The 25,187-nt window shown below is 36.6% G+C and overlaps 2 long non-coding RNA genes across 4 annotated transcripts in view; one reads left to right on the top strand and one right to left on the bottom strand.

The window, feature by feature from the left end:
- LOC140003126 (uncharacterized) overlaps positions 1 to 9,454 on the top strand; it is a 59,897-nt gene extending 50,443 nt beyond the window's left edge. For both annotated transcript variants that reach the window (XR_011811132.1, XR_011811133.1), the window contains 2 exons: positions 6,594 to 6,765; positions 7,723 to 9,454. This is a non-coding gene — a long non-coding RNA (uncharacterized lncRNA). The remainder of the gene's footprint in view (positions 1 to 6,593; positions 6,766 to 7,722) is intronic.
- LOC110353205 (uncharacterized) overlaps positions 1 to 25,187 on the bottom strand; it is a 92,981-nt gene that overhangs the window by 20,644 nt on the left and 47,150 nt on the right. Inside the window, exon 3 of one of the 2 annotated variants that reach the window (XR_002403424.4) lies at positions 16,590 to 16,712. The exons of the other annotated variant lie outside the window; for it this stretch is intronic. This is a non-coding gene — a long non-coding RNA (uncharacterized lncRNA). The remainder of the gene's footprint in view (positions 1 to 16,589; positions 16,713 to 25,187) is intronic. 2 annotated transcript variants of the gene reach the window in all.

Raw genomic sequence — 25,187 nt, 5'->3', positions numbered from 1 at the left:
CACTTCATATATGCTTTAAATAGTTTTCAAGGCTCTCTTCACTACAGAAGAGCTACAACATTGCTTGCTTGGGAAGCCTTTAGAGTGATTGAAGCATGAAGAGTGGGCTCTTGCATCCAAATGAGTTATTCTGTACCAGCAATATCAGCAAAATATAAGAAATCTGTGAGCATGAGGACAAAGGGTGGGTAGGACAAGCTCTCCTTTTCTGCATAGTGTTAAAACTGATTCATTCTAGGAAAAGCGCCAGTGTTTCCAATTGCACCTATCAGCAATAAGGACTGAAATTTGTGAGTTGCTGAGCAAACACAACAGCCTCTGACTCACTGAGCACAAAGGGTGTTTAACACCCTAGAAAATCAGGACCTAGACTGATTTTACAAGTGCGGAGTACCTGCAGATCCTATTGGTTTTACTGGAAGCACCTTTAAGAAACCATAATATCATGAGTAAAAATAATAAATAAATAAATAAATAAATAAATAAATAAATAAAATGGGGAAGAACACATTCTGTTCCTCCTTAGAAGCACCTAAATATGTGCTATGCACTAATACATCAATAACAGCCTGGTTTTCAGAGATACTAAGAAATGCTTGTAATCCAAGCCTAGAATACCAAACTAAAATCTCCAGAGATCACAGATAGTTCATATTGAGTTCCAAGTGCCAAACTTTCGGAAGTTTGAGTCTTAACCACCATGGCTATAACAACATTCCATAAAGAATGTTTTGTTTCAACTTTAAACAGTTCTCTCCAGAATCCTCCTCTGCTACATCACACTAAAAACAGTGACTGATTTCTAGAAACAGTTATAGGAAATAAGTGGTTAATGTCCTCCCCTAATAACATCTGATGACAGTTTCTAAAGCCAGTCTCCTCTTCACAAGTAGATCTAAGCACTACTTCAGGAGAATTAAAAAGAGTTAGAAATAAACATATTTGTATATAGAGATAAAAAGAGATGAAAGCTGATCACTGCTTGTCATGTTGGGTTTCTGATTGAACAGAAAATGAGTCAGGTTACTTGTAAAATGGGTTGGTTCTGATTTTACCAATGCCTTTTCCACCTTTGGGAAAAACAACTTTTCTCTCTCATGTAATTGACTACACTCTTGTTAAAAAGCTAAAGCAAATGGTATATTCACGTTTTTTTTTCCAAAATATTCATATATTTTGTGTCAATTTATGATATAATATGGATCTGGTGTCAGGAGATTACTATTTCTCAGATAAATATTTACCAATACCATATACATTTTAGTCTTTTGATACCACGTAGTACAAAGAAACTATGACTTAACGAACACATTCTACTTCTCCTCAAAATCAACTAAATATAGGGAAATTCTCCTGCAGGATATACATGGAGTAAATTTTTCCTGTAATAACAGCTTTATGCATAAAAACAGTTTGCCACCAACTTCAGTTCTGGCTATATTACTTTCATACAGAGGAATTACATATTAGGACTGTTTATGACAAGTGTAAAACTTTATAAATCAAAACATTTAAAAGGAATATTTGGAGACCCTGCTGCAGTAGAACTGTCTGCCTTCTAGGGTGGAAGGCAGATAAAAAATGATGAGACCCATTCATTCAGCTTTTATTCACATGAAAAGGGGAAAAACATATGGCAAAAAAGTTACTCCTCAGAAGCACCCAAAATTTCAGCACTGAAAGCATATGACAAACACCTTGAAAGGAAAATGGAATATAAGCTCCTTACTCCCTCACAGCAAAGGTAATTGAACCTATCAAGTGAAAGCAGGCACTGCTATAGCCATTATTAACTCAGTATTTTAAAACCTGTGAAATAACACGACAACCTTATTCTATTTATGTCAAAGAAAAATGTTTGAGCTAGTTCTTATTCTGTCTGACCCACTCCGACATGCATATATTGATACAGGGCACAGCAAAAGCAGCATTCGACATTTCTGTATTATAGCTCCCTTCTTGCAGCTTAACACCCTCTTTGAAATGGCCAGCTTCCTCTTTATGAAAGGTATTACACAATTAGAACAGACCTGTCTTAGGCAGCATTCTGATCAGCCAAAGACAGCACTTTCTAATTGATTCCAAGGAGAACCATATTTTCTTTGCAAATCTGTAACTGAATAAATACAAAAAACACCAATGCTATTAAATGAAACATGTACTGTCTTCTGCTATTTTCCAGGTAGCTTCTCAAAAACAAAAAATATTACCTTAATGTAGACCAACATGTTTTACCTCACATTTCTTGGGAGGACACACAATTCCTGCTGCTTAGATGGGACATAGCAATTTGGAAAGATGGGATCATCCACACAATATACCTCTTTACTGTAAATGCACTTGTTTGCTAAACATTTTCAGATCTCTACCTCAACAAATCTTACTCCATGATTTAATTTGAAATTAATTGTCATTTTAATGTCATAATCTTCATTTGTCATAGCTTTAATTTTTCATAATTAAAACAATTATGACAATTATCATAATTAAATAATGAATTGTTAGTTAAGTGAAAGTTTCATGGGTTGTTTTGCTTTCAAGAAATGTTCCCCTATCAAATCCAAAAAGTCTGCAGTGGAGGACCAGATATTCACCTTATGAAGGCCTTCCTTTGAGAACAGAGCTGCAATAACAGTCATTTATATCCAGAGAAATACAAGTATTAGGATGCAGCTCTCTCCACAGACACATCCCTTGATACTGAGTTCTCAGGCTGGCCTTTAATGTCTGTATTTGTTAACTTCAGTACCTTGAGCACATCCTTTCCTGGAGTCTGACAGACTGTAGACCCACAAGGCAAAAATTCCCTCTGTGAATGTGAGAATGTCAACAATTTTGGCCACACAAGCCTCATATCTACCACATACTGCTATATGCTGCTCCTGGCCTCCTCTTGCAGAACTGCTCTGCAGACAGACTCTAACAGCTAGCACAGTGACTCCTTCCCATTGCTTTGTTGCAGTCAGCATTGCTGTATGAAGTATGTCAGCTACAGCTACATTGATCAGAGTGAGAAAAAGATCCGTTTACTCAAGATTGCAAGGTTTTAGAGCAATAAAAGCCATTTTTAATGACTAAAAAAATTGTTTTTACTCCAAGCACTACTTATCTTTAACAATGCCCAATATCCAGCACTGTACACAAGATTTCAGGCTTAATAAGAGAAATGCAAGAAAATCAGAGAAATGCATGAAAGCTAACGTGAAAGGGCTGTATTCTTACTCTATGCCAGTAACTCTACTTAATGCAATGCACAGCATGGCATCAAGGACAGAACCTGCCCAAATTTAAATGCTAAACAGTGCTACCACATCTATGTGAATAAAATTATATCATAGAAGTTGCAATTCATTCAATGTCTTTCTGAAGGCCAGATGAAGGGTTTTTTCATGGGCAGCCCTATAACATCTAACTCCTAATTTGTTTTCTTATTAAACATTGAGTTAGAAACAGGAAAGAATTTGGTCTTCGAATCACAACTGGAAAAAAAAATCTTCATGCTTTATCAGGTCAGTTTTAAGTGCAACACAGCTTAAACACTATAGCAAATTATTCAGAATTTCTGCATAGGTTTAGCTTCTCTCTATGAAGAAGAAAAAAAAAAAGAGAGAGAGAGAGAGAGAGAAAAGCAGCAGGAATAGTTTGTTTTGTTTTCCTCCTCTTTTGTGGCTGCTGCATTCTTAACTATTTATGGAGAAATTTCAGAACTGCAAAATCGGTATTTTGATGATGTGCTCATATAAGATGTTCCTTCCCTTGCCCAATAAGCATTGTGCCACAGAATACAGGATTAAAGTAAACAGATAAAAGTCAGACACAGCAGAATTCAATTGTTCAAATGCTTAACTATATAAATAAAAGTTTTTCCTAACCACATCCCAAAAGGAAAGCAGCCCTCACTCAAACAAATACACGTTAAGTTACAGTTTTCTAGCAAGTAACACCCTTTGCTCCTGACAAAGCACACTGTGTACATTGCTTTTGCCTTTTCAACTTCCTAGTCACTGGCCATCAAATTTTCTGAAATGCTAACTTTATAAATGAGGGTTAATAAGTTTTTTGACTGCTTTTGAACCTGTACTTTTAATTCTCTGAATCCTTTGCCTTATTTACTTTGGCTAATGGCTTTCTGCCTGTCTTTGTGATTTGCTTTCTCAGCCACGAGGGGCAGTTAACTCTACAAAAACATCAGATGCTGAGTTACCTGTATTTCTCAAAACATTCAGACAGAAAAAAAAAATATTCCATATACCTTGTTTACAGGAAACCAGTGGCAGAAGTTAAGGACAAGCTTTTCAAAGAGTCATCTCTAGTTCTGGGAATTCAACAGGAGAGGGCAGGAAGTTAGGAGCATACGAATGAGTAGTGCCTGTAGCTGAAATTACAAGTGCATGGACAGCTCAAGTTGGGCTCACGGAAACACAGAGCCACAAGGTAAAAGGTTACTTTTGACCTGTTTCTCTCACACATAGGCCTAACAAAGTTGCTCAGATGCAAGTCAAGAACAAAACCCAAAACCTTGGATGTTCATTATCTGTGTTTTTAGACCAGACCATCAGCACAGCAAAAGAAGACAGCATCCACAAAAATGCCCACATCAGTTCCTCTAAAAAATTCCCACGTATAGACAAGGCAAGACACATCTGTACGCCAGTTCCTCCTGTGCTGGCCATACCCCCAGCATACAGAGCAGCAACACCAAACCCCCAGTGTTGCTTTAAGTTGTGGTAAGGTCCAGCAGGCCCTTTTGCCAGACCTAAACTTCCAAAAGAAGGCAACAGCAGATGTCTTCTGCCTCAATTCCTGAGAGGTGTTTACCTTCACAGTGGAATATACATGTAACTCAAAGCCATAATGCCCTGCCCTTGCTTTTTTTTTTTTTTTTTTTTCATTTAACGCACAAAAAATAACCACATTACAGCAATAGCACACACCTTCCTCTCCCATCCCTCCACATTTGCTCCACCTGAGGGGGTAATGGAACATAAAGGGCAAGTGACAGCGTTAAAAATGTTCTTTGTTTTCTAAAGCTTAAGTCCTTCAGAAATTCCCTAATATAATTTTTCTCCCCATTTTAGCCATACGCTGTTTACATGCCAGATGGGTTTTCCCCAAGCTCTCACACCACTAAGAAAAGTGCAGCATTTTTTGTTAATTTATCACTGTATTAAAATATAAGAAGTGAACCATACATAGATAAAATGAATTATAGGTATACCTCCCATACATTCTGTACATCATGCTAGGCAAAAGCTGTGTTGTGTTAACTGTCAAGCTGAGAAATAGCTGACATTTGTTATTTTAATTAATAGTTTACTTTGCTGAAATAAGCTTCTATGAGAAGCTATGACTTTTATTAAGTCTTCAGTACAGCATTATTTTCACAGATTGGGAGGAAAAGCAAATTTTCAAAGCCGCTTCACCCTACAAGGTCACCACCAACAGCTTGAATGCACATGTCAAGGAGACATCTGCTTCAGAGATACCAATCTATGTTAAATGTGCATTATTTCAAAAAGTTAAGATACTTTTCATTGCAAGAAAAATGATTATTCAGTAATTATGTAGTTCTTTACTGGTGTTTAGTAGTACAGATTTTTGTCCCCTGTGGATTTCTTAATATTTCATAACTGCCACCCTGAATTCTTAGACCTCAGCATTTGCTTTAGAAATCACAGTAAAGCATAGCCACTGATCAGTTCAGACAGGCAGAGTTTCTGTCACTGATGCAAAACATTATGCAGTTACACCAGAAGTTTATTCCTTTTCTTTGCCCAAATATTTTGAGGTCGTTGATGAGACCAGGAATTCCTCAATTCTCTCCTCTATAAAAAGGACAACCACATTTCCAGCCAATGCAAATTTATCCCATTTCCAGCCAGTGCAAGTGTGCTTGGCAAAAGAGAAAATTTGGTATGCTGACCCAGAGATTCTCTGGATGCAGTTCTTAGTTTAGTAGTTTTACAGGCCTTACAGGCTGCTGATTTCAAAAGAACTTCATGTGTAAAGAAGGCACAATGCCAGACCCTTTCTTCTGATTCTTGATTCACTTGAAGACTTTATAAAAGGATACTGTAAAAAACAGCACACTTTTTTTTTTTTTTTTTTTTTTTGCTATCAGCAAATGAAGAATACATCAGCTGATTTCTATGAATTATATTTCACTGTTGTTGTTGTCTAGCTTACAGTGAACAAAACTTGTGCTCTCAGGATTGATCTGTAGCGTCATATTAATGGAAATATTCTCATTGAATTCAGACAATCAGTGCCAGAAATAACAAGTCTGAATGGTTATGACTATGTAATGTAACCACAGGTAGGTAAGAGCTCATTCTGCCTCCACTCTAAAGTGATTAAAAGTTCCATTATCACAGTTAAAATACCACTGAGCTCAAGCTAATATTTCAGATATTAGCTTGCACTCAGCACAGCATCAAACAGTCCAGTTAGAAGCCACCTCTACTAGTACCTGTATCAGGTACCTTGTATGCACCGCTGTGTTTCTCTGAAGGACAACAACTCTTACCATTGAGCTTGGTGAGGTTGTAGTGACTGTTTTACTGCTTACTTTACTCATTTGCTTCCTTCCCCAGAGGGAGACTGCCAGGTGAACCACAGTTAGCTCTGCTGGGAGAGGCCAAGCCAGAAGAGAACCCTATTAACTTTCATGAAGGGCCAGCAGCACACACTGAGAGCCTGCTGTAGCTGAGGGACTTGTTAAGGGTCTGTACCTATCTACACTCTTTGTGAACCATTATCTTACAGGTAACTGCTTATTTCCTCATGTAATTTACGTCACAGTTTCACCTAGGACTTGAAATTTTATTCAGATATTATTTTCCTTGTTTTGATGTTAAGAGCTTGCCTTGTTTGTTTTTTTTTTTTTTTAATTAAAAAACTGGGACTTTTTTCTACTTGCTGTAATTCACATCTTGTGAATTGAATATTAGAAGATGGAAAACTCTGCTTGTCTCATTAGGTTTTATGGTTTTTTGTTTTGTTTGTTGTTTAAGAAAGAAGGGGTTTATTTGTTTTTCTTTTTGCAAAAAAAGTAGTAGTAAAGCTATTACAGCCAACATTGGTCATAAGAGTCCAAGACAGGCAGAGGTTACAGAGAGAAAGAAAATAATTATTAGACAAATACTGGAAAAATGAACAAGGTCTTGGGCTAAAAACTTTTTATCAGAGGCATATGCATATGGGAAATAAATATACAATTGCTTGAATATATAAACCCTTAAAGGCATATGCAAAGAATTTTTTCTTTTATGGTTTACCCTGAAAAGTGACTAATTCTCCTTAACCTGTGTACTCTCATCTCCCATGCTCCTCAGTTTTTACCACAGATCCAATGGGAGGCATTCACCACTCAGCAGCAGCAGCAGGTACACAGGCCTGGGACACCCAGTACATCTGTGTTTACACTTTCTTGGCTTATACCCATCTCCCTTTTCACATTACATTAATACAACTTTTAAAATCCTTTAAGTACTGAAATGCATAAATTTTGTAATGCACCTTTCAATAAGTACTTTCCTTGCAGCAGCAGGCTTTACCTGATTCAGATATTTGGGGGACTTCTTGGTTTCAGGAGTGAGCCAGATGTCACACATGGCATGGCTGACCTGTAACTGCGAGGCTCTGCACAGCTTCTGTAGCATCTCAGTTGCAGGCATTCATGGACGAGCTGCGCTGGTGACAGGTCTGGCTTTGTTTCCACAGGAGTCAGCCATGCTGTCCTGCCTCAGGCCTCAACCTGCTGCAGCTGATTTGAGTGTTTGCTGAGCCCGAGGCCGTAACCTGCTGCTGATGCCTTCATCTTTTATTTGCTAACTGCCTGATGCCACCTGTCTACCTCACATGATACAGCAATTGGGACCAGATCATCTCCACAATACGGAAAGTTGGAAACAAATTTCCCTCCCAGTGTGGTCATAAGTCCACTGATACAATAGTAAGGTGCTTCGTCGCTGAAGGAGCACTGTACCAAACCTGTCAGAGCTCCATTGGAATGGCTTTTAATTCAGTATCTTCAGAAAGGTGGTGGTTGTGCAGCATATTATAGGAGAGATACAAAGGCTAAATTACATGCACCCCACTGATAACTGAGCAATGGGATTTCCTTCCTGACAAAACTGTGTGACAATTTTGTAATTCCTCATTATAACCCTGATAATCAAAGGCCATATTTTTTGCTTGGCAACAATGTACAAAGGGATCTTCAGAAGGAAGTATGGTCAAGAATTAAGACTTACTGAACTACCCCAGCAAAGACATCTGTACTAACCTCATCTCCATAAAGCTGTGAGGTACCAAAGGAAGCTGAGAAATGTGTCAAACTGTCCAAATCAAGGAGTTTTAAGGAACAGGAGTGTAATTCATTTTTCTAATTAGTTATTATATTATATGCTCTACTATTTTCCGCAACTACCACTTAGTAAAATCTAAATTATAGCAAATCCACGTTGTGATTTTTTTTTTTATTATATCATTGTTGTCTGTTTAACGAGAATAAGACAGGTTTATTTTATAGAAACAAAGTGAAATGTTTTTGCACTTAAACTTCCATGTTATGTCAAAACATTATCACTACCTATATACAAACACTACTTTCCTATCTATATTCATATATAAAGTTTCACAGTAAAAATAGAAATGATAATAGAAATTAAAAAGAAAATATTTCAGTCGGTTATATTGACTACAGATATAAATATGGAATTTGTGATTTTTTTGTGTTTGTTTTTTATTATTAAATAAGAGGAATAGAAAGATTTCATAGTGATGGGAAACAGTTACTTGTCTTTTATCTTTGTTTGGACAGTGAACAACAATATATATATTTATGGCCTGTTAACGTCTGCCAACAAGAAAATAATATGATTCAAGTATTTTTATATGCTATGTAAAGATATTTATTGGAGTCATTGCATCAATTTGTATCTTTTGGAATTTCGTTTTCTGTTTCTGGTGGTTTATGAAAAACCAAATTTAGCTTAGTGATAATACTGAATGTTGGGAAACAAATATTACAAACCAGCACTAAAGGAAAAGATAATTCTAAAAAGCCAATGTCAGAACTGTTTGTTATAAGTTTTTTTTTGTTTTTTGTTTTTTTTTCCTGTAATTACTATGTGCTTTCCAATGGGACAAAAAGTGGTGTCAAACATATACCCTTTTGAATACAGAAAGGCAATCATAAGCTTTCCTAAGAGATAACAGAGCAGTAAATAACACATATCAAGATACGATGTAGACACTTACAAGACAATGTTGAAATTTAAAGCAGGAAAACAAGCAGCAGTTGAATAGTTAATCTCATGTATTTTTTAAAGAAAAACTATTTACTGGTTTCATTTTTTTTTTCCAAGTTCTATCATCAATAATGCAATTCTGCTTTGTTTACATATTCCTTACAAGTCACTTGGGCTTTATTCTTCTTCCCTTCTCCTCTCCATTCTACATTTCTAAACCTTATTTGTTTGGGGGGGGGGGAGGAGAGGGCAGGTAGGAGGGAACCAAAAAAAAAAAAAAAAAGACAAAAACTGGGGGAAAAAAAAAAACACATAATAGAATCTCTTATGGCTGAGAACTATTAGGATGAACCCTAGAAGAATTAAACATAGGGAAGTTGTTAAAATGTGCTAACACAAGTGAAATCCAAAAAAACTAAGGAGTGTGAGAAGCATATAAAATTTCTTTACACATGTCCTTCAAAAAAGTTTAATACGTAGTCAGGTCACATTATTGCACATCAAATTCTCTAGGTCTCTAGCTGCCAGTAGCAATTATCTGTAAGAGAACATATTTTCCCTCGTGACTAGCTATCAGGAGTTTTTGAGTATACCTAAGCATAGCCTTGAGCAAAACTCCTACGGGGCATATTTGGAATAGAGTATTTCATTTGGATGAAATATTAAGGTTTCTGTGCAATATGTCTATCTATATATTTATACATCTGTTTCAACATATTGATCTGTTTATCTGTTTACTTTAATTACATGAAATAGTTGTATTAAAATGTAAACAGTTCTGAATCTATGTGTTTCTGTGAAGGGTTTTTAAGAGGCACAGCTTCCTGGATGCTGAGACTGCCAGCAGCAATAATGAATCCTGCACCGATGGCTTCCACCAGCCACCCAGCCCGGCAGGACCACACAGCCTGGCTCCATGAGCACATCACTGCACACACTGCCCGTGTGCACACCATACACAGCACCACCCAACGGCAGTGTGATATGCTACCGCCTGTTATGGAGTGGCCGGTGATCATACGCACCACCAGTAAGAAACAAGGGTGGGGAATTTAAGGAAAAGGAGAAATTCTATCGCTCCAGAGGGGAACGTAGAGTCCTATAATTGATCATTTTTAAAAATGTATGAGGCAATCACACTTGCTTGAGGACTTTGAACAGTGCCTGCTGCGGTGGTTTACACATCTCTGCGTGCCACGTGGTCAAGTTTGCTGCCATGAGTTCTCAAGCAAGTTTCTATTTTCACAGTGCTCTAGATGGAAGGATATTTTTGTGAAGATTTCTAGAAACAGAATACCTGTAAAAAGGGCAGGAAAAGAAAACTGCCTAGCCAATGGGAATGGTCCCACGGCATACAAGAACCGCTGGACTCTGGTAATAAGAAATACAATGAAAATGTGTAGTAAGCCTCTTAATGAATGAGGTTAAATTAATTTTCATCCTGTGAACACAGGTGAAAACAAGTGCTTTCAAATGAGATTATGTTGGTTTCATTTTGATATGGTCTGGGTCTCAACTGTATGTTAGCTGTAAGAACAGTTATTTGGGCTCATAATACACCCTCAGAAGCCTACAAAAACCTTTCAATTGATTTTAGTAGAAATCAGATCAATTCCTTTGCATTTATGCATTGTGCACGTATATATATCATACAACAACATTAAATGTATGACAACATAAATAAAAATTAAGAGACTATTATTCAAACACATGGAGAGTAAACTTCATCAGGAGGCTAGTGATTTTTTTAAATATATTTTTAACAGCAATAAATAATTGCTAATTTTCATTAATACATTATTTTAAATGCAAGAGCAAGCATAGTAAAGACTTTTATATTCACTTTTGTTACTGCAAAGGAAAACAGCATTACAAATCTGACAAACGAAATATTCTGTGGGGCCTTTATAGCAATAGGAGAACAAGAGTTGATACTTCCCAGCTTTCAAATGATCATGAAGTATATGAAAAAGAAAAAAAAAAATCTCATGTCTCCTCTTAGTAATCTGTTCACACTCTTAAATGGTGTTCCTCCTTCATGGATTTTTCTGAATCTCTTATTTATCAGTTTGGGTTTCTGTCCCATCTTTCCACATATTACAACTAATTAGTACCCCCTGATGAGAAACAGTTCACCAATGAAAAAAGCAGTTGGATAAAATCTACATTAACAAATGTAGTTCATTTAATATCATTTGTACTGCTGCATTATTAATAATATATAATTACCCTGTGCAGGCTGCAAGGGGGAAGAATAAAATCATTCATTAATTTCTTGGCCTTTACAAAAGGAGGAGTATATTTGCCAGGAAAAAAAAAAAAAAAAATCTGTACTGAGCTTACAGACTGCCATTCGTCAGTGCTGTATGTCATGCTAAAATATTAACTTTTCAGTCTGGAAAGCACTGCTATATTTAAAAGTGATCCTTACAGTAGCCCAAGATACAGTGTGCAATACCACTGTTCAAACCATTAAGTGATCATTCTGAGAGAACCGAACAAAACAGCATAGCAGGTGGCTATATGAAAATTTTCCTGATTTCAGGAAAAATATTGAGAGATGTTCTCAATGCATACAAATTCCAGTCAAAAAGGAAGGATAGGAAATGTTTAAACTTGTTGTTTCCATTCCCTTTTTGTTCTAGATAGGAGGTTAGATGTTAGGAAGAGCTTCTTTACTGAAAGGGTTGTGAGGCATTGGAACAGGCTGCCCAGGGAGGTGGTGGAGTCACCATCCCTGGAAGTCTTCAAAAGACGTTTAGATGTAGAGCTTAGGGATATGGTTTAGTGGGGACTGTTGGCGTTAGGTCAGAGGTTGGACTCGATGATCTTGAGGTCTCTTCCAACCTAGAAATTCTGTGATTCTGTGATTCTGTGATTTCATTACTTTTCTGCCACATTTCATACGCATTTTAAGACTGACTCCACCACAATAAATACTAGAGAAAAGCCTATCTAGCATTATTCAAATTCACTCATTTAGATAAGGGGCATGCACCTCGACCTCTGAGCTCAGTTCTACAAGGCTGCTGCTCCAAAATTTAGAGAGAGACATGTTTTCCTGTGATTCCAGAAAGCAGGTGATTAATGGCTGCACTGATCATTCACAATACTACTACCCCAGTGAAATTTTGCTCGCCTCAGGAACATAAATAAAAATATACAAAATCACTGACAGATCAAAACACAGTGCTATATCAAACTGGAACAAAGCAAATAAAGAGCAGAAAATATTGCAAGGAAAAAATGAATTAGCATTCTCTTATATAAAGGTAACAGGTTAGGGGACCTTGAAATGAAGATGGAGGCATAAAAATGTGAGAAGGGAAAAATGTTTTAAAAAATTCAATCAAAACTTGTGTATGTGAAGGACAGGAACATTATCTATAAAAGAAAGCCACATTAAAAAAAAAATCAGGAAAGAATAAAATGAATGCATGAGACAAAAAGCAGGGTATAGGAGGAATCACTAAAATCAGAGATTTGCCAGGTTGCAAGACACGCTGAATAATAGGTTGAGTTCAGAAGGCAGAGCTGAGCTCATCTAGAGGATCAGGGAAAAAAGCTCATTCTATATGAATTGAATTAATGTACCTGCATGACAGAGTACGTGGGAGAAGGAACCAGCTCAATTATAGGAGATCAGCAGGGAAAAAACAGAGCACGGTGAATAGCTGCTTGTCCCACTCACTTAACCACAGAAACAAGGACAGAAATCATTGGGTTTGCACCACTGTAACTGAGCGGATAATTCAGATATAAGTTTTTAAGTGTTACAGGTTATTTAGCAGACTGCTTAGAAACACATTGCTGAGAAAAACATTACAGAAAACAAAAAAAAAAAAAAAAAAAAAAAGAAAAGAAAAAACACTGCTTTTTAAAGGGATGACCTCATAGTGGACACAAGGTCACCTGGAACTGTTTTGGAACTGTTTCTATCATTTGGTAAAAGCCTGAGGGGAAAAAACAAAGAGGAAGCGGGGGCTCATACTTTACACTGACGAGTCAGAACATCAGGACAGAGCTTTCCCCACATCCCCAGTTTGAAACAAGACTTGCAAACAGTTACAGTTAGAAGAACAGAAAGGAGTCAGATACATCTAGACCCAGGAGAAATCATTTAGCCAAAATTTTGAAGGCTAGAGACAAATTTAAAGCCAGCGGCCTGCTGGTAGACAGCACCGAGGAGGGAATTAAGCCCTCCTGTAGAGGTACCACAGGCCCCTGAGTGACTTGCTTCTTCTCAAGTCTCCTGCCTCACTCCTCTCCAAAAAAAAAAGAAAAAGAAAAAAAAAAAAAAAAAGCCCCTCATCTGTCTAACAGAAAGATCTACATCCAGACTGTGCAAGAAACTAGAAAAATAATTTTAAAGGATGTAAAAATATCTTTCCAAATGATGAAATGCAGTGAAGCAGAGTAGCAGAGACTAACTCAAAGTTTGGAGTAAAAAAGGCATTCCAGAAACATGGGAAATACCAGAAGTGTTTGAAATCAATTTCTGTTGTTGTTCTTGACTTCTCTAGCTGCTTGCTTATTTTAATTCTACAAAGTGTGAACCATCCTATAGGTTTAAAGTGACTACTAGGCTTTTACAGAGAAAATAGTCTTAACTATTATCAGACAGGACTTGTAGGCTGGTGCGGCCTCACCTCGAGTACTGTGTGCAGTTCTGGGCACCACAGTGTAAAAAGGACATGAAACTGTTGGAGAGTGTCCAGAGGAGGGCTACGAAGATGGTGAAAGGCCTGGAGGGGAAGACGTACGAGGAACGGCTGAGGGCACTGGGCCTGTTCAGCCTGGAGAAGAGGAGGCTGAGGGGAGACCTCATCGCAGTCTACAACTTCCTCGTAAGGGGGTGTCGAGAGGCAGGAGACCTTTTCTCCATTAACACCAGCGACAGGACCCGCGGGAACGGGGTTAAGCTGAGGCAGGGGAAGTTTAGGCTTGACATCAGGAGGAAGTTCTTCACGGAGAGAGTGGTTGCACACTGGAACAGGCTCCCCAGGGAAGTGGTCACTGCACCGAGCCTGACTGAATTTAAGAAGAGATTGGACTGTGCACTTAGTCACATGGTCTGAACTTTTGGGTAGACCCGTGCGGTGTCAAGAGTTGGACTTGATGATCCTTAAGGGTCCCTTCCAACTCAGGATATTCTATGATTCTATGATTCTATGATATTTTTCAAATTACTGTGGTTTGTATGACCATTTTTTCCTAATAATTAAAATAATATAACTTGTTCCTTTGGTTTTTGACATAAAGCTACACAGTGATGTGTGTGCCTATAGCTTTGCTTTTAAAGTAATGAAGCTATACAGTCTTAAATCTCCAAATTAAAAATATTTTATATGCAAGGCCTGTGAATACTGAATTATCTGAACGCCACTGCCTGACTGATACAACAAATGAAAACAGTATATTTTATTAAATAATATAGGAAACAGCAGTGCATATTTCATCCGTAATTATTGAGAACTCACAAAATGTCATTTTTCCCAAGTATTTTCCCAAAATGTATTACATTGAATATACTCCATATGGGCCATATAAATAATGCATATATTTATGCATATATATAAATATATAAAAACAATATATTTCTATATAAATAATGTAATTCTAAGGGACCTGAAGAGACTTCTAATCCATTTGAAGTCATTCAATACAATTGAATTCAAGGTTAATAACTACTTTACCCTAAGTAGTGTTCTCTGCCAACAATTGTAGTTTCACTGTATTTACTACAGGATGCCACACTGAAGATACAGCATGGTATAAAATGAATGTTAGCAAGTAGAAAAGGCTAGAAAAGAACAATGACTACCACAGAATGAAGGAAAAGCAACACAGCCATAGAGTTTAACTTGACAATCAGTTCCCGCAATGTAAACGTCCCAGAACAAATCTAGCAGGATTCACTGGTTTAAGCAAGCACTATGAGGAGAGGTGAGACAGTACTGTCACAAGCACACTCTGCTCACAACAAGCAGAGCTTCCTGGCAGAAGAGGCTACCTTAACTCACTAGGTAAAAGTTACCTAACACAGCTGGGTATTCCTCCCTGCTTTGTTTTAGGGGTTGGAGACCTTCACTCTGCTCAACCTAGTTACTGTAAATGATGATCAAGAATTCTTGGAGAGAGGAAACTTGCAGGATAAATTTAGAGAAGCTGAACTTATTTTCATCTAGTTGATTAAGTATTCCAGAATATTCAAGGGATAAAGCTTTGAAATTATTATCTACTCCCTAATGATCAGAGCTACTTTGGAAGTAATTCAGAGAAGAAAGAAGAAAAAAAAAAAAAAAAAAAAAGAGGTTACCACAATCCAGGAGTTTTCTCCACCTCTCTCAACCAAGAAGAAAGAGAAAGCCAGGCATTATTTTGTGTTTGGTCATTTTCTCACTCTCCACCTGACAGCCGTCTGTGTAGAATGTCTAAATTTATTTATTTATTTTTTTTCCCCAACATTGTTTAGGTTTGTATAGGATGTATGAAAATGAGGAACAGAGATAACATAGCAGCTTATGATTCATAAGCTCTTGAGCTTAAAACTGGGTACATCCATTTTTGCAAACAATATACTAGCATCTAGAGCTAGTACATGGCACAGGCAGTTTTAATAAAGAAATGTGAAGCTTAAGCTCCATTACACGAGTTATGTCTTGTCCATGCCTCTCCCTCTGGTAACCCTACATGTTGTACTGCATTCTCCCTCACTGTTCAGCCTTTGCTTTGTCAAAAGATACAGAGAGACCCCAGTAATTGATAACGCATCTATATTGATCTGATTTTTGGCAATCTATGCTAATCTCTCAGTATTGACTATTCCTGTGTGCCTAGGAACTCTTCTTTCCACTAAGAAGAACAATTTGTTTCATTCATTACAACTGTGTTAGCAATATACACAGACTGTAATACACTGGAGAAGACCCTTCAGGGAATAATGGAGCAAAATGTCCTACATAGACGTGTATTGCATAGATCTGCTGATGTAACAGAGCTGTTTCCTGACCTATCATCTATAAGTCTCTGTAACAAGTTTCTTTGTTCTTCCTTCACTGAGCTTGTAATGTTGTATTTCTTGACTGAAAATACTTTACACCTGAGTTTTTGTTTTCTAAAATCAGAAGGAAGAAATGGAGCATAAGAGCTAAAGGTAAGCTAATAAAATGAAATCCCATAGCACAGCCCAATGCATTCCCACTGTAAAGTTTAAGCTTTTGTACTTTTGGTCATGTTTCTCAATTTCTACATTAGCCAACTGGGATAACAATATTTTAATGCCCTTGAAGTAAAAACATGCTTTTACACAAGATTTCTAATGCTGTCACATACCTCAAACATAAAGATACTTGGCTGATCCCTTTTCCCTTCCTCCCCACCAAAGGGGGTTGCAGGGCTTTGTGCTCCATCTACTTCCAGCAGCTCTGTGCTACTCCTTTCCTGGCTCATCAACACCTGTGAACAGTGAGTTTCCCATTATCTGCAGCTTCAGACCAAGCTGTAATTCTACTCTATTAAAGTACAGTATTTTTTCAATAGGCAAACTACTAAATGGAAATATTAAATACTCAAAAAAAGAAAAAAAAATAAAAAGAAGGCTAAAAATTCAGTTAAGTTTGCATATAATGAAAATATTTCAACAAGTGAAACATAACAATGCAATATTAAGTCTAATATTGGTGACATTTCACAGATCTTGTTAGAAACTAGGGAGCAGGCTTTATTTGAACTTTGTTGCCCTTATATTAGATTTCTTTCTTAGAATTAATTTATTTCCTTGTAGTTCTCATTATGTTTTTATTGCATTCAGAGAAATGCTCCACTATTCCATAACTAATTTAACACCTGTAAATTCCCATGGTTGCTAATGAAAGACTGTGTAGACTACCAGATAAATTTCTAATTCATATTTCAAAGGTTGTGAGTTCAAATCCTATTAAGGTTGTACTTATTAATGTTTCTATTAACTCTTTTCCATCTCTGAAGCTATAGATTGAATTAATACTTCCAGTTTTTCTAAAGAAAGAGAACACATCTGCTCTAAAATGTCACACAAACTAGGGAAAAGGAAGAAGGAAACAAACTTAGTAAAAAAAACAGTTCAGATGTAGTGTTGGCACTTTTCAATACGATAATGCCATTCTTGCAATTATAGACAAAACCAATTAACTACAGGTCATGAATCAAGTAGAAATAAATTCTGGTGTATACGAAACAGTAAAAATCTATAGTATTTCCATCTAGTGCAACTGCACGATTGAAGTTCATGCTTCTATTTTTGTCTTCCTAACATACTTTCCTTTACAACACTAATCATTTAACCTCCCACTGCCTCAGTTTACTCATCTGTAAAATGGATGCGATATTTATTGACCTTCTAGTTTAATAATCCTGAATCCTTTGCACCATCTATAGCTATTTCCATTAGAATTTTAAAGCTAATAAAGTAAACGCAACTCCAATGGGATTTTGTCAGATTTAATTCATTAGTTATAAGATTCTTAATGGAACAGCTATAGAAGTGCAAAGGATTAATTATAGCTAAAAAACAAGCACTTAGAAAATAATTTAGCTATATCAAAAAGGATGTATCTCTAGAAATAACCCTACCCAATGGACTGGGAGCCAAGCAACCTTTAATATTGCCCTTGACTGACATAATTTAAATGCAGAAGCACTGTGGAACAATGCTGTAATTTATGCAGATACAGTATCTACATCTGCTATCAGAAATAATTATGCAAAAGGTTGGAGGATTTTTTTTAATATATTGTTTTGCATATTTGATAACATCTGAGAAGATATATTTTGCACAGGCATTAAAGAAAATAATTTGAGTGGTGTACAAATACGCAATACTTGATTAGTAAGCAGCATACTATATTCCCTTCTCACTTCTTGAATAGTAATTACTTTTTTCAAGAACACTTGTGTGAGTAACATTGTTTTTTCTACCTGTATTTGTAAATTTCTGGTATTCGCCCTATTTTTACACTGACATCCAAGTGACAAGGCTAAAAAAGCAGGTTGTTTTTTCATTCATTTATTTGACTTTGCTTCTCAATCATTTCTTAATATATTACCAGGTAAGGTATATTAAATTTCTATTGGAAATTAAAAGAATCCATTTGGACAAACATATCTACATCTATAATTTATGTGGTTTCAAAAATGTTAAAAAAAAAAAAAAATCAACAAAAATCACAGCATTTTTGGAAAAAAAAAAAATCTGAATTTTCACTTTAATCTATTTAAGAATAAGTAAACCTGTAAGTGTCAAAAACACCTTCATGTATCTGGTAATTTAAAATGCAGCTTGTTATCTCAATTGGCTTTTTCCTGAAATCAGTGTAAAACTGCTCAAATACATTAGGCTCTGGCTGAGAGACAAAAATACCTATTTTCCCACGTACAGCACTATAGCATATAGTTGCCAAAATCCCAAGGCGTATGGTCTCTGTTGGAAAGGTTTGTGAGCAGTACATTGTAACTGGCGGTACGCATACGTCCTGATTCACAGAAGCTACTGTTCAAGGTCAGAAACTTTTTGACCAACTTCTTGCATTAATTTGAGCCCTGCTTTACACTGTGCCTCACGTTTGGGCCATATTTATACCTTTAGCCCAATGACAGCTGCAGACTGTAGCATCTCTGCCAGAATTTGCTTTCAAAAAGACTGACTGACAAGTTCCTCTTTATTCGTTTCCTGGAAAATAAATAAATAAATAAATAAAAATCCCAGGGTCATGCTCTTTGTATTTTCAGAGCTCTAAAAGCTCTAGAGACATAAGGGAGACAGAACTGACTTCTTGCTGTTGATCACAAGCTCCATGGCAAGAGAAAGAAGATTGAGGCCTTGATGCAGACTGTCAGAATTTATACCGAGGGGGGCTGTCTTCAAAAGAAGGCTGTGGATAAATGAAAAGCTGGATACCAGGCTCTTCAGATGGAGCATGAGAATCAAGGTGCATGGGCTGAAGAGTCCCATCAATAGTAGTTCTGCAACAACAACCTGCCAAGAAAACTAGGGAGGCTCTGAAAAATGACTGAACAGGGAATGGGAGAAAGAGGATGTTTATCCATCCATATGGTAACAACATTCACATGGCTCCTAGTAACACACAGTATGTAGCAATGCACTTGAGAGGAAATCATTTTAAAATATATTGTCTCCAAATTCTTGTGATTCATACTAGCTTATAAAATCCTCAGGGCAAAATACCACAGTCCCTCCCCAGTCCTTATTCAAGTAAAATCTGCTTGAAATCAATAGGAGTTTGCTTATATAAGGAAAAAGTGAAAACTGGGGATAAAATAGGGATATGATTCACAGTATGCATGGAAATTATTTTGGTTGTTCATACATTCAGACTATCTATCATCATAAAAAGATGCTGTCCCACTGATGACCTAGTTTTCAAAGTCTGTGTACATGTATTAATATAGTTGAACACAAAATTCAGCATGCCTGAAAAAACAAACCATATCTAGCTCACAGTTTATACAGCAACATACCTGACTTTCCTGGCCAGTTCTGGTAAGCGTTCAAAAATGTAAGCCCCCTACAATGCATAAGCTTTCTTGTTCACAAAATTATGTGCAAGCTTTTTGAAAAGCAACTGTATGTGATTAGGATGGGGGAATGTTCTACTTTTCTTATGGTGCCTCTGCATAAACGCAACAGCCCTATCCATTTTTTTATTTTACCTCCTAATAACACATTCTGGGATTTATTTTGTATGATTTGAGTGCTTCAGAATAATTCATCTCTCACAAAAAGACATTACCATGACAAATATTTAGCTATTATGCAGGTCATGTTTAATTCATTTTACTAAGTAAGAATGTTATTAGTACAGACGCTTATGAAAATAAGTAGGATTGTTTTATTATTTGTAAATAATTTGTACTGAAAATTTTCAAACAAACATGAAAAGGACAAAGACATTTCACAAAATAAATCCAACAAGTTATTACTTTCCTTACTTCTCTTTTTTTTTTTTTTTTTTTAAAAAAAAAAAAGGTGGGAGGAGAAGACAACAATACAGCTTTTAGTTTTCTGTATTTAATCACCTTTTCAAAGAATGACGAGACAGTGGTCCGCTGGACTTCAGCCAGTTCTACAACCCTTCTCTCATTAAATGTTGCACTTCCTTAATTTACATTAACTTATTTTTCTCACTTTTACCAGGTTCTTGCTTTAGAGTATGAAATACAGGTGATAGAACAAAGCCAAAAGTGCCTAAATTTTAGTAGTCTGTGCACTATTGCTTTTCCCTTTGCAGTCATTGCCTTTTATTTTGTATTCATTTTTACTCCACCCCTACATCATCATTTTCTGCACAGATACCACTGCAACCCCTCCCCACCCAATTATTTTCATGCTTTTAAGCCCCTTCTGCTCTGTTTCTCCTCCCTGCAGGTCATTTTTCCAATCTATTTCATGACAATTCAGTCTCTCCTCCCCTCCTTCTTCCACCATCTTGAATCTTTTCCTCTTTTTGTCTGTGATAGTCTTTACAACTCCAATATTCACACATATTCAACAGTGCATTTAGGAGGTTCCCTTTTTTTCCCCCTCCTTATCTCTTTTTCACAATATGTTTTTTCTTTCCTGCTCCTTCATCTCTCCCTGCTGCAGAATTTCTCTATGAAGTAATTTTTTCTCACCCTCTCTCTCCAAGATGTTTTCTGAAGACAAAGCAAGACTTCTTTTCAGCTTCTTTACTGACACATTAGTGTCTCTGTCTCACTGTGCAACAGAACAGCCTGTGTGTGCATAATGGGGTGTATATTCTAGCAGATTGCAGGGATGGCGGGTGTTAAAATGCATGTAAGTGTGTATGTGCATGCTTGTATGTGCGCGTATAGATGCCAATTGCCAGCTACACCCCTAAGCTCTATGAATGATTGCAACATGCACCAGAACCGTCTAATTATTAAATTCTATTTCCAAATCATACTGTAAAAATATTTTGCCTTAAGCAAATTAAAGCAGATACAGAAGCTTAGAATGAAATAGGAAATGTCTCCACCTGATATCTCTGAATCTGTTAGAGTGTCTGAACCTGAACTAGAACACGAGGACAGTACAAGTGACAGGATGATTACATTTTTAAATTGGAAAAAAAAAAAAAAAAAATCAAAACTGCTGAGTTTCAGGATCTGCTGGACTGCAGAAGTTAAAGAAGTAGCTGTCTATCAACATGTGGCAGCTATGAACAGAGGGGACAGGAATCCATGGGGAATGATGCAGACTAGGTAAGGACAGAGGAGAAGCAAACAAGAAAATTCAGCTGAGGCAAGGACAAGCACACGAATGTTGAATTCTTCTCCTGAACCTAAGTTCAGGATCCTGTAACCTGTGGAACCCCCATGGGTCTGATAATGGTATGTGTTCTTTTCAGATGAATGAAATATATTTTAAATATTTAACTCTTTCCTAGTATGAGAAACTGAGAAATAATCATGCACATACAACTTAATTTGACAGTTCCTAGTGCACACCCATGAAAAAAAAATTGCTCCATTAAGTAAACTGTAATGAGACAGGAATCTGTCATGTCATTTTCTAGATTCCTGAAGTTCATACATAAATTTCAAACAACATTCATACCATCTCATTTTTACAAATAGAATATAAACTGATACATGTGATATATCTGATTTTCAGAAGGCTATATTTTCATGTAATTTCTTTGCAGTGAAGCATCATGACTAAGGAGACTGTACCTGCTGCTAACCTCTCACCTCCAAATATTGCTACTGCCTCTTTGTTCTTCATTTACACTTGCTATTTTTCATCACAGATTGATAACTCAGAAGTGATGCTAATCTTCACATATCAAGCCAACTGTTTTTCATCTGAGTTACTAATAAGCGATGCACGTGAGAGCTACTGCACCTCTTGAAGCAGAACCTGGATAGTTCTCTGCAAGATGCTGTATTTACTGCCTCTACATAACCTATTCAATAAAAGTATGAGCATACAGAAACCTTTTTGTTTTCAAATGTAATACGAATTGTATTGGGCTAGCACATCAAATATTAGCCCAATAATAGCTAACTTTAGTATGTTGACCACCAGCCACAGCCAGTGCTGAATTCTCATCTCTCTGTTCCCCAAGAGTAAAGTGAGTTCACTTCTGTGTGTTTTGATTTGAAAGGCAGTAAGATATGCACTTTTTGAGCACTCTGAGATTTAGAGGTCAAAGATCTATATTAGGCAGATGGATTAAGAAAGTAAGAACAGCTTTATGGTTAAGATACACTCTATCAAATTGATTATAATCTGTATCTATAATGCACCCAAATTTCAGGAAATTTCATTTAATCTCTCACATGCCTCATTTAGAAACACAGGGCCCTTTTCCTTGTTTTCTGTTTCCATCTCTCTCCTCTCTTTCATAGAACAAAAAGAAGCAGTGACACTCACTGCAGACACTCTTCAAGGGGAAGCATAATAACCAGAATTAAATATACACACAGAAAATTGGCAAGAATAACACCAGAGACAGGGATAATTTCACAAATCATCTCACATTCACTAACTCATCAGTTCTACACACTGGAAGTTCAAGCTGAGCTTTCTATATTGAAATAAATTGGTTGTTTTTGTTTTTGTTTTCAAAATGAAAAAAACATATGCATAAAGGTAAATGCAAGCCTCTCTTTCACAAGATCTACACTTCTATAATATTGATAATGTTTGGTAGTACTTTTTTTTTTTTCATAACTGCATCTATGTGCTGACTACTTTCAATTTAGTTTTGTCATCCTACCTCAGTTCCACAGACATATAATCATTATTACATTTTCAACAATACCTAATTTACTCTTAAAATATACCAATCTCTGTCCACCTCTAGATAGAAAATATTTTTTTGTTCCTTATTCACCATTGCTTCAATAATGAAATATCTCCAGAATTATTGTCAAATGTGGTGTGTTTGGTTTTTTTTTTTTTTTTGAAATGACATCATTATACAGTGCCCCATGACAACCAGATATGAGGAAAGAATAACTTTGCAGAAGTCACATTTCTCAATCAACTTGAGCTTACAATTTTAATAGTGCCATCAGTCAGATGGACATTGAAGTGATTGTGTATTTCAAAAGGTTCGAGAATACTGTCAGCTAGGAGTTATTCATCACATCCATACAGGAAAAAATGTAGAAATATAAATTATCCTTCTGTTTTCTGTAATGTAGTTATACACTGACTCCATTGAGTACTGTATAATGAAGAGGCTTCTGATGAACAGAACGTTATCATGCTCAATACGTGGAAAATTGAGCAGAATAGTGTATCTTTGTCATTTTCAGTAGTAAGAAGACACCTAACTTTTCACCTGACAGTTTGGGTAATTTTGTCAGAACTGAACAGCAGTTCAGGCCACTCTAATATGCTTCCTTGTTTCTTCAAGCAATGTGTCATGGTTCAAGCAGATGTAAAAGATGAGCAAAGTGCAAAGAAAGCATGCAGTAGTAATTAGGATCATTCAGTAGTGTCATCACCACAACCACTAGAAGTTACGGTGTCAAGTCCAGCCAGCTGGTTCATGAAAAAGAAGGAAATGTCACATCCACTACTCCCGCATACTGGCTAGAATGAATCTTGTCATTTGATAAATTCATGCACTGGGTACATTTTTTAAGTTACTGCTACCAAGATATGAGTGGTTAGAAATGCTCTGTAAAATACAAGATTTAATATATATGGTGATTAGCAACTAGATGACTTAACAGGATGACTGATGTGTATTACTTTGATGTAGGTCTTGGTCCTTTCCAGAAACTTCTCTTGCATACTCCCTTTAAAAGGGATTGCTGGCCCATGCACTATAAACAGCAGGCAGAAAGTGTCAGTAACCCAATACCTGCATTACATGAACAAATTCCTAAATCATTCCTACTCACCCAGGACTTCACTTGTACTACACTACTCCATGACAAAGGTCTCTAGGAGAACCAGTGTCTCTCCTGTTTCCATGCAGCATGTTGAGATTACACAGAACAAACTGACAGGACTATTTACTGTAACGTGCAATCATTTCACAATGAGAAAAGCATTACAAAAACAGTTTCTGGAAACCACGAATGGAACAGGTAAAGGAGAAAGAGCTTTGCCTGTAAAATGACTCATACTGCGAAGATCTCTTGTAACATCTCTGTTTTGTTCATCAGAGGTGTGATAGCTAAATGGTGTATATTCCTTTCTTTCATACTTAGAATCAGTAATTAGAAAGAAGAATAAAAAGCAAAAATAATTTTACTGTTCAAACAAACAACAGTAACAAAAAAAAAAAGATTTATTTTCCCTTTGAATCCATGACTAAATTTTCTGCAGGAAATAAATATACAGGGTGTCTAATGTATTCCTCTGCATTTGCCTGCAGAAAACTACGTGTTGACTTTTTGTTGTTGTTGTTAATAGAAGATAGGGAAGACTTTTTCCTTCATCTTGTGCTTGCGTAACTTATTGCCATTAAGGTTGCAGATAAAAACACTTCCATCTCCTTTAATGATAGGAATGAAAAAAACTCATCCCACTTCAGCACTGCTTTGAAAGTCTCCCTTCTAATGTGTCGTGAAGGCAGCCCTGAACAGGCTTTAAAATGAGAGGGTTAAATGAACTGCAATTGTGCTTCCTCCTCCCACCTGTTGAATTCCATGACCTAGAAGCAAAAAAGTCAGCTGCATCAATACCTGCCAGGTCAAACTGTTCCACGTGATTACTGCAACTATATTTAGGATGCAATAGTGTGACACAGAATGACAGAAAATAATAATGAGCCAATAGCAATACTAAGTGAAACTTGATAGAAAAAAAAAAAAAAAACAAAAAAAAAAACGCACATTACAGAGGGGCAAAGTGTGTGCCAGCTGGACAGCCAGAACTCCCTTTCTCAATACACTCTGCTGTAACTG

This window comes from Anas platyrhynchos, chromosome 8 (genome assembly GCF_047663525.1).
Source record: "Anas platyrhynchos isolate ZD024472 breed Pekin duck chromosome 8, IASCAAS_PekinDuck_T2T, whole genome shotgun sequence".
Taxonomy (NCBI): domain Eukaryota; kingdom Metazoa; phylum Chordata; class Aves; order Anseriformes; family Anatidae; genus Anas; species Anas platyrhynchos.
The sequence above is the reverse complement of the archived record's forward strand: the minus strand, read 5'-3'. Positions and strand labels throughout refer to the sequence as shown.